A 19,781-nucleotide genomic window follows, 5' to 3' on the forward strand; every position below is an offset into this window, starting at 1 on the left:
CCTAGAGGAAAACTGGAGGAAACCCACGCAAGCATGGGGAGAACATGCAAACTCCACACAGGAGGTTTGATCTCATAACCTCAGTACTGTGTCGCACATGCTCACATTTGTATCATGAATTAGGATCTAATACTTTTTTTTATCCCGGCTTTTGACCAGTCAACTTTTATGCCTCACAATCTCCAAAAAGTCCATGTTATCTGCCTTCTAGGCATCAGACGAGGTGGCCGAGTGGTTAAGGCGATGGACTGCTAATCCATTGTGCTCTGCATGCATGGGTTCGAATCCCATCCTCGTCGATTTCTTTGTGGTAGTAATTTTGTAGGGAAAGCACTTTATGAACCAGTACCTAGAGGAAAACTGGAGGAAACCCACGCAAGCATGGGGAGAACATGCAAACTCCACACAGGAGGTTTGATCTCATAACCTCAGTACTGTGCCGCACACACCCACATTTGTATCATGAATTAGGATCTCATACTTTTTTTATCCCGGCTTTTGACCAGTCAACTTTTATGCCTCACAATCTCAAAAAGGTCCGTGTTATCTACATTGAGGACATCAGACGAGGTGGCCGAGTGGTTAAGGCGATGGACTGCTAATACATTGTGCTCTGCACGCATGGGTTCGAATCCCAAACTGGGGGAAACCCACGCAAGCATGGGGAGAACATGCAAACAAAACAAGACAAAAACCAAAATCAAAAATAGATAATTTCAAGGAACAAAGTAAATTGCTAACAAGTGGGCATTAAACACGATACAAAATACACACCTGGCATGGCTGTAAAAACTAATTCCAAAACATGTTTGTGTTTTATTTGTGACTCACTGGACTCACTGGAAAGATAGAGAAAAAAAGATCAACAGGGAATTTCAATGTGTGTGAACCATGTTTATGTTAAGTATTGGCTGGGGTCCATTTCACTAGGGAAAAATGCAAATTGAATACAATTCTACAAGGTGGCGTCTCATTATCGCAAAGCAATTTCAATCCAAAATAATTAAGGCACGACAAAGCAATAACTGTCAGCTCATTACAGAGAATAATAAAATTCCCATCACAGTGTCACTCTCACAAATGCCAACTTTGGGCGCAACTGTCATCAGAAAGCCAATCCCTTCCTCTTTAACCAAGAAATTACAAAGGGGCTTTGAGAGAAGCGCCATCTGTTTCCATTTCTTACCTTTAAGTCATCTGTCACTCTCATAGGAAATGCCAGGGTTCAAAACATAAACAAATCGTCTTACAATGGCATAGTCTGTGCAGTGTCGTTACACTTAAGGACTGGTTCTATAGCTTTACTACGAATAAAGTTAGCCTCAAAGCAAGATCGTTGCTACCTTTTGATAAAAATGTTATGTTTGGGGCTGAAGATCTTTTTTATACATAAATGAGGGCACATGTTTTGAAGAAAAATTCAAACCAGAGAGGTTATAGTTGCCCTAAAATTGGCTTTTCAACATATGGATAAAAGTATTACAATCCACGACTCATCAAAGACCTCTTATAGAAGAGTAACGTAGGTCAAGTCTTGTTTAATTGTGACGCCCTTAATCACAAGGAGTCTCAAAGGGCTTGCACAGACCACAGATTTTTGCAAACCACAGACTATTATTACACCATCCCCTGATCTAAAACCTACATGAGGGCAAGGAAAAACTCAAAATCCTCAACATGAGGAAAATGAAGAAGCCTTGAGAAGGGACCCCACATCAGGTAATCCCCTTTTCAGGACGACCTGGCTGCCACGGATTTTGCAATAACAAACAGCAAGGCTGTTATTCTCCAAGAAAGGTTTCTAGTAGTGAGACTTAAAACATCATTGTTCCAAATGCAATTTTTGCCATTCTTTATATTGGGAGAATTTAATACCCGATTTTCATCGGCAGTGAAGACTAAGTATCAGCTTTAGCTGTAATTCAACAGCAGTGTGAAAACATGAATATTTTATTTTTTGCATGTTTTTAAAGGGGCAGCACGGCGGCGCAGTGGTTAGCGCTTGTGCGGCACAGTTTATGTCATGGGAACCTCCTGCGTGGGTTCAAATCCAGCTCCAGACTTCCTGTGCGGAGTTTGTATGTTCTCCCCGTGTTTGGGTGGGTTTCCTCCGGGCACTCCGGTTTCCTCCCACGTTCCAAAAAACATGCATTTCAGGTGGATTGGCCGGTCCAAATTGTCCCTAGGTGTGAATGAGCGAATGAGTTGTCTGTCCCCGTGTGCCCTGCGATTGGCTGGCAACCAGTTCAGGGTGTCCCCTGCCCACTGCCCGGAGATGGCTGGGATGGGCTCCAGCCCCCCTGCGACCCTAATGAGGATAAGCGGTACGGCTGATGAGATGAGATGAGATGTTTTTAAAGGATTGTAATCAGGTAAAAGGTTTTTGCCACTTTTGGCTGTTTTAAATACCATCAAGTCACAGTCAATGAGGTGTTTTGCTCTTATTTTACCACATTCTTGCGCTTCAACCATTCGCTCCTCCTATCATGTGAGAACGGCAATGCAAAAAGTATAATGACAAAAATGGCGTTGCATATGTCAAAGTACTTTCATATCAAACATCAGTAACAGAACAGAATAATAATTTTTAAAAAGAAATGCCAGATTTTTTTTTTAATTTGAAAAAATTCAGTCTATGTGTTTGGTTTATGTGTTTGGGGTCCATTCTCAATGTTTCTTCATTTTCCTCATGCTGAGGTTTCTGAGTATGTCCTTGCCCTTAATGTAGGTTTTAGATCAGATGGTTCAATAATAATCTGTAGTTTGCAATACTCTGTGGTCTGTGTATTCGTTTGAGACTCTTCGTGATTAAGGGCTATACAAATGAACACGAGGGTTGATTTCCCTAGGAGACCAGATATTTGTCCTTTTTATATATGCTCTCAGGTTTCAGCAAGCAAGAGGAAGCACCAAGGGATATTCCACAAATGGACCCATTCGAGTGAATGGTTACATTTGCTAAATACCCGTTTAGAGTCCCATTGGGACTTTTGTCAAATGTTGTTAGGCAGATGCTGTCGGCGGTAGTGTGCTTCCAAGATGCTCCAAAGCCTTGGTCTTAAATCATCACCTAACTAGATCTTAAGTTTCAATTTCAATTTCCGATTCTATGCCTATAACAAAAATAATCAACATATAAGGGGATGGTGTCATAATAGTCTGTAGTTTGCAATAATCTCTGATCTGTGCAGCCCTTTGAGACTCTTTGTGATTAAGGGCTATACAAATAAACATGACTTGACTTGACTTTAAAGGTCCTTTGTCATAGGGTTTATAGTATTTTGATGGCACTAAGAAACTTTGAGATCTACTTTTATTTCCACACTCTAAAAATAGTAATGTGCAAACTCCTGTACAGCATACGTCACTTCTCCTTATACTAATTCATAAAGCATGGAATTATATGTCTAAGACGTTTTTTGAGCCGCTATGCTGCATGCGTGGACAGTCAAAATAGGCACTTTGAATATTTTAAATGGGTGTTGGATTTTCTCACCACTACAAAAGCAGGATACAGCTGCAATGAAGTAACCCAGGCTGAAAAAGACATTATCCCTTTTAACTTCAGCAGTAAGACCTAAAACATATGTAGAAGCAGCAGGTGGCCTTCTAGTGCTGTGTATCCTGGTAAGCATGTGCAACACTTTTTAAATGTAAAAGTAAAATAAAAGAAGTGAAAGCTCAAATTAAGGATATTATTGTCATAGAGAAAATGGCTTTAAACTATATTTATGTGGTCTAGAATGTAATTCCGAAGTAACCAATTTGGCCAGGAGAAGGTGCTCATGGTTTCCCACATGAATTAATTCGAAATAGCCTCATATCGTGTCAAGCATTTATCAAAAAGGAAGCGAACATATTGTATTTTAGCATTAAAATATCTATTTTTCTGTTTATTGATGTGGATAATGATTGATCAGTCCAGAAGGAAAATAATATTGACACACAAACGGTTTGATTACAACAAACTATGTATTATTTACATAAGAAAGAAAATTCAAGCAAAACACTCGCAGAGTTAGCAAAAGGGGGAGAGGTAGAAATTTCGTAATAGGTTAATAATACTCATCAATAAGCCCGGTTTTAAGATAATCACCTCATTCAAATGATGAGTAATTGTTTTCATACTGTGTCAAAATGTAATATTTGCCCAAAACGCTCAAGGCAGTTTGTAGTGCAATATTTTCTCATTAATAAGCCATGTATGTTTTTGGAATGTGGGAGGAAACCCACGCAGGCGCGGGAAGAACATGCAAACTCCGCATGGGGAGGCTGGAATTAAATACTGGACCTCTGCAACATAGGGCTAACCACCCATCCGCTGCGCTACTTCTTGACATGAATATGGTTTTGGAAAAAGTGTACCCGAGTGCCAAAATATGAAGAATATACTGTTTTATTGAAGAAAATAAAATGACAAAGTGTTTGGGGAAGCTCACCGCTAACTATCAAGCCTCAGGGAATTATTACAATATGATAAATCATTATTAGATAGAAGGAGTGGCTTCGATCATATATGTGTCCACACATCAAGGAAGCTCCCACTTCCAAGTGTTTCTTGGAGTAGGCCTAATGAAGTAGTGGAGTGACCGCAATTGTGTGATCACGTCACCGGAAATATCGGGCGCCGAAAAGTTCTTGCAAAGTTTATGCATGAGTTCAGTTTTTTTGCAATAAAATTTCGTTTTGCAAGCAAAGTGCCACTGTTTTTATAGAAAGCATTGCTTCGATATTGGAGGTATATGAGTAAAAGCTAGAAACAAACTTTGTTGTAATTTAAGATGTGGGTTCAAGCTTTGTTTTGATATGTCCCATGCATATATGCAGAGATGGGTAGTAAGTGAATACATTTACTCCGGTGCATTTACTTGAGTACGTTTTGGGAAAATTTGTACTTCGAGGAGTATTTTTTTAATCCCTATACTTTTACTTTTACTTGAGTGATTTGTGAATAAAAAACAGTACTTAATCCTCTCAAAGTAAGTTTGGATCTGTCTGTCTCCGCTAAGGCTCTAGCATGTTTGACCAACCAAAGGTAGCAGCCTCGTCATATTCTCGACCATATTCAACTTTAGCGGGGGAAAGTTTGTTTAAGGATGAAACAGATCGAAAATGTCACTTAGCAATACCGACTTAGAAAAGACAGAGGAGGAGAAGCACCCTTAGCCTCACATCAAAAGTTTATTTCCCTTAAGACGGCTGCCAAACACCAGCTACAATATGCTACAATATCCTTTGTCCCTTGCCCATTGCCCGAAGATAGCTGGGATGGGCTCCGGCACCCCCGCGACCCTACTGAGGATAAGCGGTGCAGATAATGGATGGATGGATCCTTTGTTCGTGTTCTTGGGCTAGCTTGTTGTTCTGCTTGCAGAGCATGTTAAGTATTGGGGCTTTAAATGTGCTACTTTGTGCTACATGTGGTTAATTTATTTAGTTGATTAATACTATTTTATTTCATTGTTTATTAGTGCACTTGAAATTAAGTTGATTATTTTAATCTACTTTTAAATTAAATCTATTTTTTTGTTGAGGAGATGAACTTTGATAATTTGATGATCCGATTGGTTGTTTTATAAAAAATCAATAAATACGACGTTGCCACAGTCACTCAGTACTTGAGTACTTTTGTCACTATGTACTTTTTACTTTTACTCAAGTAAGTATTTGGATGACTACTTTTACTTCTACTTGAGTAATATTATTCTGATGTAACAGTACTTTTACTTGAGTAACATTTTGGGCTACTCTACCCACCTCTGCATGTATGGCTGCGGAGCAAAATTTTCCGTAGTCAAGTCATTTTTATTTGTACAGCCCTTAATCACACTAGTCTCAAAGGGCTGCACAGGTTATTGCACAGACTATTATTTCAGACTATTATTACACCATCCCCTGATCTGGAACCAAAATGAGGGCAAGGAAAAACTCAAAAACCTCAACATGAGGAAAATAAAGAGACCTTGAGAAGGGACCGCACATGCGGTATCCCTCTTTCAGGATTACCAGAGAGCAAAATAGGTTGCAATTACAAATAATACAGAGATATTGTCCACAAAAAGTATAGATTAGGTCTTCAAAAATGAGTCAAAATGTCAAAAACTGGCTGGCACTGACACTTCTCATTGAGGGAAACGGCATTAAATGAATAATCAATGGGATTATAATAAGGGATTATGAGTTTTTTAAAAAAAGAAAAAAACAAATGACAGCAAAACTATGCAGTGAGAAGACATGTTATTACATGAACGCACGCGAAGATGTGTACATGTTCGCTCTATGGGCATCATCAGACTGACGTAATGGCAACCCCCCTTTTTTTTAATCTACTTAAGGGTGCTTCTTCATAAAAGTGTAGACTGGGGGAGTAGGGTGAAGAGGTTACAACCCTAAACTGACATCTCAGTCCTGAGTTGGGGGATTACAGGAAAGAGTCATTCAATGGGGGGAGGAGGAGAAAACAAAATGAGGAGTAATAAATAAAAGGAAAACAATCAGCAATTGAATAAGCAAAGTGAATGGGGGATTGAACCATGTGTCAATAAGAAGGAGTAGGGTTGTTTTTTTCTTTCCACTTCATTTTGGTTAGTAGGTTAGGGGGGGGTGGGGGTTAAAGTAATGTAATACTGTGTCAATACTGAAGGGTACTGTTGTTGCTGCTCAATGGTATTATTAATAAAAACACAATGCCATGGCAACTGTTGCCGTTTTTGTTAGCTCATACCATCAAAATATGTCCAGAATTTTTTCCATAACAACATTATTCTCAAAAAACAGTTAATACCGGTTTTGATAGTGATGTTAATGGTTTAAGTTGAATAAATTCTTCAAGTTTGTAGACATTGTGAGAACAATACATTTGGTGTCACTGTGCCGAGTAAAAATATTTGGTCCTCTCCTTGATTTCTGTGGTTTTTGCATATTTATCACTCACAAAGGTTTCAAATCACCGAACCGATTTTAATATCACACAGAGAATCCAAGGAAATACAACATGCAGTTTTGAAATCTTGATTCTATTGATTAAAGCACAAAAAAAATTCAATACCTATCCATATCAGGAGACCAGAACAGACCAGGAAACCCCAGAGCATTTGTTTCAGTTCTTTATTTAAGGAAGCGTTCAGGGCTTGCGGGAGACGTGATGGCCGTCAGACATCAGCAGCGGAGCCAGAGAGATAGCTTCGGATCAAGTGGCCAATCGGAGTGCGGAAGTCAGGCAGGTTGAGTTTACCGGGGCTGGAGCGGAGATTGAAGCGTGGGACGGAAACAGGTCAGATCGGAGGCAGGCATGAACAGGTAAGCAGAGTTTTTTGACGAACGGGAAATCAGGAGAGTCACACAGAGTTACAAATGTACACTCTGACGAGGAGGTCTGGGCGCAGCACGCTTAAGAGCGTAGTGCCAGCCAATCAGAAGGCGCCCACATGATTGCTCCAGGTGATCAGAGTTAGTAATCATGACATTTCAGCCTTGTGTGAAATATCAATTGTTCCTTGAACCTAATAGCGATTTGGGCGACATTTGGCAGAGACAACAGAAATCCGACTTTTATGATAATTGGTAATGAGTCTTTCACAACACTTCTGAGGAATTTTTGCCCACTCTTCTTGGCAAGATTGTTTAAAATCTGCCATATGTGGGGGTTTTCTATCATGTACTGCCTGTTTGGGGTTGCACGACAGCATCTCAATTTGATTTAAATCGGGACATTGACTTGGCCACTACAGAACCTTCATTTTTTTTCTTCTTCTTTCTTTTTTTTAGCCATACGGAGATGGACTTGTTGGTGTGTTTCAGATCGTTGTCCGGCACCATAATCTAAGAGTGCTTGAGTTTTAACTAAAGCTGTTTTTAAAAATGCCCCACAGAAGCCAAAAAATGCTTTTCGTGAGGACTTTGCAGACCACATAAGAAGTAAAATTACTAAAATCAGGTCCAGCCTTTTAGCCCATCAGAATGTGGGATCTCCAATAGCTCTACAATTGATTTTACCTGAGGAAACACCAGGAGGTTTTGCCTTGGTCGAGTTTTCTCCTAAGTCAACCCAACAACCTGCTTTTTAAATGCAATTCCCACATCTCCTTTAAAGATATTTAATGGATTCTTTGAGGAACAAATTTTAAATATAGTCAAGACGAGCAATTTCTCTGCCGCCTTAAAAATGCCGATGGTGAGGTCTTATCTGAAAAAGAGCAATTTAGACTCAAGCATATTTAATCATTACCGTCTAGTGTATAACCTACGGTTTTTAAGCAAAGTTTAAGGAAAATGTATTCAGCTGAAACAGCATTTTAGAGAAATTTCGGTCTGTTTTTAGGATCAACCACAGTGCAGATCTTGAATGTTATCAGGTATAATATGGATTTTAATGAACACACGGTTCTGGTGCTACTGGATCTCAATGCTGCCCTTGACACAGCAGTTCACCACATTTTGTTAAACGGACTTAGAAACCTGGTGGGAATCTCTTGTACTGTTTTAAACTGGTTCTGTCCCTATCTCACAGTAGGTATCGATGCATGTTCCTCCAGATCACATGAAGTTACATGTGGGGTTCCTTGAGGTCCTTATGAGGGAGATAGAAATCTTTATTTAATTATCAATAGTATACTTTGTTCGTATAATTGTTATAATTATAACAGGAAAAAGTACATACATATTTATTGCCAGTTTTGGGCCGGGCCGTTAAAATATTGTCAGACAATGAACCCGTCTGTGGTACAGAAAATGTTGCGGACCACTGCAATGGAGTATTCATTAAATACATAAATAATGGTTTGTACTTCATCCTTTTTTGGAACTCCGCGAAAAACAAGGTTACTGTAAATGACACAAGGCATGTTTTTTTATGAATGCACCATATTTAAGACAAGCTGAGGTTAAGACAGCGGGTTAAGCTACTACTTCTTTGGCGTGTCTCACAGGTCTCTTTAAGAATTACCAAGCTCACACAGTGGTAGGTCAGAATATTAAAAGCACATGGTATCAAGACGCACGTGAACTCTCGGTACGAGTAAGGGGCTACTTAAGGGATCTTGAGGTCTCCCACTTGAGCAATTGTTTACTGGCGGCAAGCACACACACACCAGTGCTGCCAGGCCCTTTGTGTATTCTGAGCAAACAATGGCGTAAACAGAGCGTTGTAAATAGATTCACACACCTTGCTGGTTAATATATACTTAGTGTGTGCGCTACGTGTGTACTTTTTAACCCATGCAAGCCGATTTGGGCCATTTTGACTTATTTTAGAAGGCCCACAGAAAATTAAGTTCTGTAGCTGCAGTATATAGATGTCATGAACTAGAATAGGATCAGGACCCAAACGTGTGACGTTACTCCCACAAGCCTTTTATTTTACGGGAAATGGGGAGTCATGCACGTTTGGCAGCAGTCTGGTGTGAAATGATAGGAAGCCAGAGGCCGACGAGATCAATACCAATTGCGCGATATCTGACAGTTGGGGTCGATACCGGACAGGACGGGACAGACGGGATAGATAGTGAAACAGGATATCTAAAATAAACCGGACAAACTAGACAGGAACGAAAACTGGAGAGGATAATAAACAGGACAACAACAGACGGGAACGAAACTGGAAACAGATATTAAACAGAACAAAAATAAACAGGAACAATACCGGACAGGGAATCCCAAGAGGAAACAGGACCGAGTCAAAACCCACGTCTTGCGAGGCAGAGGTTCGTTGACGGACTGACAAAGGAAAAATGAAAGGACCGACCTTAAATAGACGGAGAGCCAATCTGTCAATGAGCTGCAGCTGGCGCCAAATGGGCGGGGCCAATTGGGCGCCATGGCAACCGTGACAATAGACAAAGGACATATTATGAGTAAGCTTGAACCGCCGTCTTTTATTAGAAACAAAATGCTTTATAGCTGGGGCGGCACGGCGAAAGAATAGTTAGTGTCCGCAGCACAGTTCTGAGGTCATGGGATCAAATCCAGCTACCAGCCTTCCTGTGCAGGGTTTGCATGTTCTCCCCGTGCTTGCGTGGGTTTCCTCAAGGCACTTCGGTTTCCTCCCACATTCCAAAAACATGCATGTCAGGTTAATTGACAGGTCTGATTTGTCCCTAGGTGTGAATGAGCAAGTTAGTTGTCCGTCTCAGCTACTGCCTGGCAACCGGTTCAGGGTGTCCCCTGCCCACTGCCCGAAGATAGCTGGGATGGGCTCCAGCAATCCCGCGACCCTACTGAGGTTAAGCAATGCAGATAATGGATGGATGAATGTTTCAAGCAATTACCATTGTTTTAATAAACATCAATTGAACATAACCAAGTTTCTTGAAATTACTCGTTCCCTAGAAATCTTCTGAGAAAAACAGCTTTTTGTAAAAGGATTCATTTCAAGCACAACTTTCACTTTGGTGCTTTTTTGCACTTATGATACATCTAAACAATGCTTCTCACAAACACAAGGGGCAATTTACTTGCGAAATAACATCCTATTGCAAGAATACCGAGCTTATGCATGTAGGATGAAGGAACTTTGCAAGTATTTTCAGTGCCAGGTGTTTAACAATTTAGGTCACAATCCTCTCTTCAACAACGAGGAAGGGACTTTGTCATCTTTTCTCGAAAGAGAAAAGCGTTACTGACCACACTGCTTCACTACGCCTAGTTGCGATGCGACAAAGATTTGATCAAAGCCATTCCTGCCTAGGAGAGGTGAAATCCTTCCCAGGGGCGCGATACTCACTGATCAGCAGAGCCAAAGCCTTTAGAATAGATATTTTAAATAAAACAAAAAAAAGATGTATTTTAACGCTTTGGCACTCAGTGGCAACGCTTCTGAAAAGTTAAAAGGAGAAGGTCGCCCTCTTCTCTTGATGAACAGGGATACAGTTGAGTCTTTGTCAGACAAATGAAACTCAATTATATTTTCATTTCACGCTCTTTTGCCAGCTCAGAAAAAAAGGGAGCGATGGAAAACAGGAGAACATCTCAGCTGAGTAGATGAGAGCAGAAAAAGGTAGCGGCAGAATTGGGATGGTGGTGATTTAACTCCTCCCTCATGATTGTATTCGATATTACATTGTCTTTTTCTGTCCCCGCACGTTTTGCTCACTCCAGGGGGAAAAATGCAACAGCAAGTAGATTAAAGTGTTATATGAAGGCCATATAGGGTTCCATAGCTGTAAGAAAAACAATGTATATGTCTTCTGGAGTGTGGCCTTTCAAGTTATTACTCGGAATTGCTCGTATAGGAAGTGACGCATAAACAATTATGGGCACTGCATCAGTGAGTCATGATTCCGTGCTAGATTGTTTGCAATCAAAAAGAAAATATACATCATTTCTTCCTGTGCTGCTTGAAACAACATGAGATGAATAAAAGGTGAACTTTCTTTGGGAAATGGTAAAAAAAATTACTAAAATAAATGCCAAGATTGAGTTTTGCTACCACCGCCAGTCTGTGAGTTTGTTTTTTTCTCAGATAGTAATAGAAGAGCCGATAAGTTGATTATTTTCTTAATATTGGAGACCAGCAAAATAGATTATTATTCACTGTTGTCGTTGTCACTATCTCCCAATAACGTTGCAGTTCTTTGAATCCCACACCATATTAGACAGATAGTTTAATAAGGGAAATAGCTCAGAATTAACTGTTATTTCTGCATATGTAGGTTTTTTTGTACAGTTCTCTAGAAATTATCACATCAGAAACAGACACAGGACCCAATAGCGCTCGTTTGCTCAGTTTTTATTAATAAAGTGGGAGAATAGGGCTTGTCAAGTTCGGAAGCAAGCTCGGCAACAGGTGTCAGGCAGGTAGCGGGGCAAAACAGGTGGGATATCGGAAAGGCAGAACAGGGCAGGGTCAGGTCCGGAAACAGGGTGGCAACGGGTAGGAACAGAGTCTGAATGTGAGAGCTTGCCGAGCTGGGAGCAACAGTTCGCATAACGATCTGACAGGGATCTCTTGAGAGCCGGGGGTTTAAAAGAAGTTCATCAGCCAATCAGCTCTCCGGGCTGTTGGCGCCAATTGAGCAGTCACAGGGGCTCTGAATCGAGAATCATGACACAAATAATATTGATGTTGTTTCTATTTGTTTTGAGTGTCTACTCAATTGACTATTATTTACTGTTGTCGTTGTCACTATCTCTCAATAATTTTGGAGTTCTTTGATACACACACTATATAGGATGGATAGGTTTTTTTGTACAGTTCTCTAAAAATGATATTGATGTTCTTTCTATTTATTTTGAGTGTTTACTCAACTATAGACCTATAAACAGTGTTTAGTAAGTGGAAGTCATTTTAAAAAGGAAATGTTTTAATGAATATACTTTTCAAGAGGAATATTAAATTTACATAATTTGATACCAGCTCATCCGTGTTATATGTCGAAGTGTCCTTGGGCAAGACACTGAATCCCTTATGCCCCCAATAGTAGGTAGGCGCCTTGCATGGCTGACTCCCTATTGGAGTGTGTGTATGAATGGGTAAGTGTGAAGCCTATTGTAAAGCGTTTTGGAAGGTCTTCATTGACTTGAAAAGCGCCACATAAATTCAGACCATTTACCATTTACCTACAGTTTATTGCACAGAATACGTTTTTTTTACTAAACAATGCATTAGGGCTGCAACAACAAATTAAAAAAATCAATTAAAATCCATTTTTAAAAGCGTTCCTCGTTGATTCGTTGTGTCGATCGATTCATGCATTCCTTAGCACATTATGGAACCGTTTACATCATCTGTAGCGCAAGGCGGCGACCTGAACGGCGAAAAGTGGAGTGTGAAGGCCGAATTTTGAAAGGATACGGTAAATTTAACGAATGAGACAAACCTGACATGGAAAAAACAGTTTGACAAAGGTCCTCAAAATTGTGAGAGCACTTCATATTTTACAAAACAAAGACAAAAATCTGGAACCATGCAAGCTTTACAAAATTGATTTGTCATGGCAGGGGAGCACCAAGATGATGAAAAAGAACCAGTATCAGCATGTTTGCAAGCTTACATTTTTGCTTTGTAATTCAAGGAGTGAGTGAGTGAGTGAGTGAGTGAGTGAGTGTGAGAGAGAGAGTGAGTGAGTGAGTGAGTGAGTGAGTGAGTGAGTGAGTGAGTAAACGAGTGTGAGAGAGAGAGTGTGAGTGAGTGAGCGAGCGTGTGAGTGAGTGAGTGAGTGAGTGAGTGAGTGAGTGAGTGAGTGAGTGAGTGAGTGAGTGAGTGAGTGAGTGAGTGAGTGAGAGAGAATGAGTGAGCGAGTGAGTGAGTTAGTGTGAGAAAGAGTGAGTGAGTAAACGAGTGTGAGAGAGAGTGTGAGTAAGTGAGCGAGCGTGTGAGTGAGTGAGCGAGTGAGTGAGTGAGTAAATGAGTGAGAGAGAGAGTGAGTGAGTGAGTGAGTGAGTGAGTGAGTGAGTGAGTGAGTGAGTGAGTGAGTGAGTGAGTGAGTAAACAAGTGTGTGAGAGAAAAAGTGTGAGTGAGTGAGTGAATAAATGAGTGTGTGAGAGAAAAAGTGTGAGTGAGTGAGTGAGTGAGTGAGTGAGTGAGTGTGTGAGTGAGTGAGTGAGTGAGTGAGTGAGTGAGTGAGTGAGTGAGTGAGTGAGTGAGTGAGTGAGTGAGTGAGTGAGTGAGTGAGTAAGTGAGTGAATGAGTCGTCAAGTTTACTCTTTCTCCATATTCATAGCAATACACAAATTTTAATGTTAAAATCATGCCACTGGATTTTCAGGAACTTACATTGTTTGCAGGTGTATAGCATACATTTGTATGTATTTTTGTTTATTGTTAACTATTTGACAAACACGTTTTTAATGTTTGATTGTATAGAACTTCATTCTCCTTGTGCACCATTTTTTGTATCCATCTAAAATGTTAATATTGCAATCAAGAGAAGGAAGCTAAAACTGTTTTTTTTTTTAAATCCCGTTTATCGAATAATCAAAATATTGATCAGCCGATTAACTGATTCTTGAAATAACCATTAGTTGCAGCCCTACAATGAATGTTGTAATAGTCCACAATAAACACTTTTGAGTGATTTAATTCAATCTTCCTGCTTAATTTCGCCCACATTTCCGAACAGTTTCTCCCCCTTCCTCCGGCCCAACTCACTCTGAGATTTACTGACGATCCGTCTGTCGATCCCTTCGCAGTTTATCCTGCAAATCGGCTGCGTCCTTCCCAACCTCTACTGTCAATGGTAAGTTGCCGCTCAGTACTCTATGTTGAAGTTGTGTAGTTGAGTATACAGTATGTTAAAAAGAGACGTATCCAGCAAGACTGACTTTGCAAAAAACTGCATATCTAATAAAGACATCATAGTCTGCTTGATTTGGTTGCTCTATCTGCCTTTCCTGTTGAATTTTGTTCAAAGCTTGACACCTTCAAACCCATTCAAGTTGGCTTTAAGTTTGTGCGGTGCATTTGTTTTTTTGTTCTAAGCTCTGCCCATGTTTAATACAAATCATCACTGCATACGATTAGTTTTGCCACACACATACATAGGGGTGTCAAACTCATTTTCACAGGGGGCCAAAACAGCAAAAGGGGCTGATATAACTAATAAATGTACAGACGCCTCCCGACTTGCGTACATTCGACTTATGTATTCTTTCAGATACGATCATTTTTTTGGGGATGTCGAAAAATATCCGGACATTGCTGTAAGTTACATTTTGTATTGTGTGCACCTTCTTCTGAGTAGAGAACAGGGTAGTAGTGCTTTTTTTCGCCGTGTGGCGCTGTGAGAGGTCACCCAGCATCCACACTGAAGAAGAAATCCTGCTTCTACTTCCTGGTTTGTGTGTAATCATAACAACGTGTACTGTATGGCTTGCACGCTAAGAACAATGACGTTTTTATTGTTTAATATCTGGTGCGTCCATTCAATATGGTTGGTGTTAAGTGTAAAGAAGAGGTGAGCCGTTTCTTTTGAAATTAAAGTGGAATAAGAAAGCTTGATGCGGTTGAGAAAATGGGCGGAACACTTTTTTTCTGCCACTTTTTACCATGGAGGAGGACATCTTGAAGCACATCTTCCAAAAGTAAGTTAACTCAACTTTATTTATCTTTATAGAGCATATTATTTTATGACATTTTTATTTTTTGGTATGAAACAATACAGGTTATTTACATAAACCTTAAACATACAAAATATAGCATTGAAGCAACTTACGAACAAATTACACTTACGATCGTCCGGAACCTAACTCGTTCGTAGGTCCGGCAGCGTCTGTAACTACTCCTTGATGTAAAATAACAATGGATTTATTACTCAGTCACAAACATTACAGTGGTATTGGAAAAAAAATACAGCTACACATGTATATGTTAATAACTAATTATAACACAATTTTCTTGGACATGTTTTAGATCAGGGGTCGCCAAACATGTGCCTGCGGGCCCGTTTCTAAAATTAGACCCAATCATGATGTCACATAGCGGGTCAGGAAGCAGGAAGTTGGAACTCATTTGCGTAGACGATCTGTCACTTTAATTGAGAAAGAAAAGTTGTCCAACACACAAACGGATCAAAAACAAAACAAAGCAGGCTCAAATGCAGGCAAAACTAAAGATTAGGCAGTTAACGGGATTAAACAGAACTTGCAGGATCTCTCGGAATGTTACACCGAAGTGCAACAAAGTCCAACAAGCACAACAAGAATAAACAGGTATCAAACAGGCATGAACGGGTTTTCAACAAGGGTAAACAACGATCTGGTAAAGGGCAGTTCCAAAAGGCAAGTTTAAGTACCCATAGGAGTAATCAAGAAATGCAGGTCAACCGGTGTCAAGGTGCGGGGCCAGCTGGGCGCCATGACAACCGTGCGGGACATGACACATGAACTCTCAATGTCTAAAATGTGATTAAACTGTACTGCAATTTAAAGAAAATATGCAGTGATGAAAATAAAAAACAAAACAAAAAAAATCATACCTGAAAAGTAAAACATACCAATGTAGCAAAGTTTGATAATCAGAAATCTGACGTAACACGGGGCAGAGGTGAGTGAGCATGACAATCCCAGCCTCGATCTTGAGTGTCCCGAAGGAGTCCAAATCGATTTCTAGATTCTTAAACATGGCGGGAAAATTTAAAAAACGTATTATTTTCGCAGTGAAAGGGAGGGAACATTATTTGTTATTAATGTGAAAGAAAACGTTCTGTCTCATTCGCGGCACGATTGTAGCTGCGGCAAAGAGGCACGACGTGGAGCGCCACTTCAGTCCCTGTCACAAAAGCTTCCATGCTACTATAAATACCCGCCCGGCAGCGCAACACGAACAGAAAAGGAAGGCCCGTGAGTTAAAAGCAACTCTGGGCCAACAGAAGTCTTTTTTTACAAGGCCTGTAATAAAAGAGTCAAAAACCAACCTAAGCCTCTTTTACAGTAGAGCCAGACAATTTCCAATCCAGTGCCATGGCAGAGATGGAGTTAAAATATTTAAAAACTGTAAAAAATGTGTTCCTATGTTTAAAAGATATGTTTTGTTTTAACGGCTGCGCATTTAGTCATTAGTAGAAATGTGATATTTTATTTTCATTTAATTCAGGATGTGTTTATTTTTGTTCCTACATATTTATCATTTGTACAAACATGATGCAGAGTTCATGAAACTTAAACTGATGATAGCGTCTTAAAAAAATCTAACGTGAATCCCTGCAAAATTGTTGTAAAAGTTGTCTTTTTTTTTCTTTTTTGGTTTCCTTTTGAGTATTTGTCGTTGAAACAATTGAAAAGGTGTCATGATTACTAACTCAGATCATCTGGAGCAATCATGTGGCGCCTGGGTGGGCGCCTTCCGATTGGCTGGCACTCCTCTCTTAAGCGCCCTGCGGCCAGAGGGGAGTGTCAGAGCATACATTCTTGTAACTCTGTGTGTTTCTCCCGAATTGACATGTTTCCGTCCCACGTTTTGATCTCTTCTCTGATAGACCTATGAGAAAACCAGAACAGACCAGTGGACCCCATAGCATTCATTTTAGTCTTTTATTAAGGAAGCGTTCAGGGCTTGCTGGAGGCGTGATGGCCGTCAGACGTCAGCAGCAGCGCCGGGGAGATAACTTCGGAATGAGTCGTCAATCGTAGTGCGGAAATCAGGCAGGTCGTGTTTACCGAGGCTGGAGAAGAGATCAAAACGTGGGACGGAACCTGGTCGGATCGGAGGCAGGCAAAAATCAGGTAAACAAACGGGATATCGGGAGAAACACACAGAGTTACAAGAATGTATGCTCTGACACGCCCCTCTGGGCGCAGGGCGCTTAAGAGAGGAGTGCCAGCCAATCATAAGGCGCCCACCCAGGCGCCACATGATTGCTCCAGGTGATCTGAGTTAGTAATCATGACAAAAGGTAAAGAAGAAATAAAACATTGCAAGTATATCTATTTCCTACCTTGTTGAATAATTCTGAATACTGTACTCATTAATCATTAAAAATCAGTTCACATGTAAAATATCAGTAAGATAAAAAATTAAATGAACTAATTAATTAATTATTGTCTCAGAAGTGTATATCAAGGTGCCCTTTGTGTTAGTCCGTGACCTTTAAGTTGCCCTCGGCCTCAAAAAGTATGGAGACCCCTGTTTTAGATGATTCCTCCCTCCACTCACTGGCATTGACACTGCAGTGTAGTGGTGCCAGTTAGCAGGTAGTGTAGTCGCCAGGCATTGTGGGAAATTAAGTTTTTGGGCAAAGCAGTCTTAGATATTTTATTCCTCGACGCTCTGACATTTTAGGCCCACGCTGGCCACCCAATGTGATGTGGCGGGCCGTATTTGGCCTGCGGGTTTGACACATGAGCTTCAATGTTTCTCCATTTTTTTCGAGCTAAGGCACACTTTTCATAAAAAAAAAAAACTCGGGGCACACCTTCATTCGAAAATTTTGGACAGGTTATTAATTTTGGTTAATTAGAATTTTGGGAGGGCAGCACGGCGGCGCAGTGGTTAGCGTGTGTGCAGGCACAGTTCTAAGGACTTGGGAACCTTCTGTGTGGGTTAAAATCCAGCTACCGGACTTCCTGTGCGGAGTTTGTATGTTCTCCCCGTGCTTGCGTGGGTTTCCACTCCTGTTTCCGCCCACATTCCAAAGACATGCATTTCAGGTGGATTGGCCGGTCCAGATTGTCCCTAGGTGAGAATGAGCAAGCGAGTTGTCTGTCCCTGTGTGCCCTGCGATTGGTTGGCAACCAGTTCAGGGTGTCCCCTTCCCACTGCCCGATGATTGCTGGGATGGGCTCCAGCACCCCCGTAGCCCTACCTAGGATAAACGGTGCAGCTAATGAGATGAGATGAGATGAGAGAATTTTGGGATTTGACTATATTTTAGCCCGTTTTTCAAGTTTTGTCCTTTCCGGTGTCCTCCTGGTGTATCGATCTCGTCTGTCCCGTCCTCACCTGTATCTTGCTCGTGTATCCGGTATTAATCCCGCCTGTCCCATCCTCACCTGTATCCTGCATCCGGTATCAATTCCGTCTTTCCCGTCCTGTCGGGTATCCTGCTCGTCCGTCCCTGGCTTCTGCCCAGCGTTCGCCGAATTGCTGGCGTTTGTGTTCCCGCGCATGACTGCCCCACTTCCGTAAATAAATCTTGGTGTGAAAACGTTATGCGTTTGGGTCTATCGTCTGTTCAGGTTCTGTATCATCTGTATTTTTGTTGTTGTTGTTGTTGTTTTTGTATATATATTCCTGATTAATTTCTTTATTTATTTTTAATATTGGTATGTATTTTTTTTTTGTTCCTTTTTTTTTTTTGCTAAAAATTGTAACATTTTTGAGAGCATTGGAATGTTTTTATCAGAGCTTTTATTGTGAAAAACCTGATGGAGCCCAATCTGTTTCCAGTGATCTGCAGGTAAATTGAGTTTGGGACCCTTTTTTAAAGGCTCTGTTGGATCTTAATGCTTCAGAATGTAGCATCGTCACCAGTCTTAAATGGGGAAGTGATGCAAGTCCATTATCGAGGGACAAACATGTGGTCATATGCAATTTCGACACAACGCAATACAAATCTGGGTGAGAGAAGTTAAAAAAAATACAAAAGAAAAAACAAAAACTTGATTTTTTTCAGTCTGTTTCTCCATGTGGGGATATTTAATGTAATCAAAATGAAATATTCATGCACTTGCCTTTGGCCACCTTCCCTTTTATGAAAACACACACGGGCCACCTCAACCCATCTCCTCCTATCCATGAATTCGTAATGATTAGGAATGATTCACGGCCGGCTCCACCCTCCCATAGTACCGGAACCACTTTCACATATTAAAATAAACCACACCCCTTCACAATGGCCTTAAGTGGCCGGCTTTGCCAGCCTCAAACGGCTCTATAGCTCTCTTGGTGGAGGTGGCTTTAAAACTCACTTACTGTCTGTGTGCTCCGACTCAGTTATACTCCATCACACGCTGCACTCTCTCCGGGTTTCTCCTGACTCCGCCCATTTAATGATACAGATATATTTGTGTCCTTTGCAGGAAATATACATTAAGACGTAGGTCGCTGCGAGGCTAAGTGCATGAGCGAGAGCGCACACAGACGGTGACAGTGACAGAGATGTAAGCGTCCGACCAACGGATCCATAAAGATGACATCATCCTTGAAAATAAAAAAGAGGGGGAGTTGTTTGAGGGAAGTATGAGCTCAGAATTTAAATGCAGGACGACAGCACTAAGCACTGAATCTCCATCTCTCACTGGTCCTCCCCTCGGCCACCTTTCAGTGTCCATAACTCTTCTAATTCTAAGGCTTTTATCAGCGGGTCTCTACTACTGTCCTTTTCCTACCCTTATCTCAAACACTCAA

The 19,781-nt window shown here is 40.8% G+C and overlaps 1 non-coding gene across 1 annotated transcript; it reads left to right on the top strand.

The window, feature by feature from the left end:
• Window positions 1-217: 217 nt before the first annotated feature.
• On the top strand, window positions 218-299 carry trnas-gcu (transfer RNA serine (anticodon GCU)). Its single transcript has one exon. It is a non-coding gene; the product is annotated as a tRNA-Ser (tRNA).
• Window positions 300-19,781: the final 19,482 nt, after the last annotated feature.

This window comes from Urocampus carinirostris, chromosome 10 (genome assembly GCF_059441175.1).
Source record: "Urocampus carinirostris isolate Australia breed hairy pipefish chromosome 10, RoL_Ucar_1.0, whole genome shotgun sequence".
In the NCBI taxonomy this organism is placed as follows: domain Eukaryota; kingdom Metazoa; phylum Chordata; class Actinopteri; order Syngnathiformes; family Syngnathidae; genus Urocampus; species Urocampus carinirostris.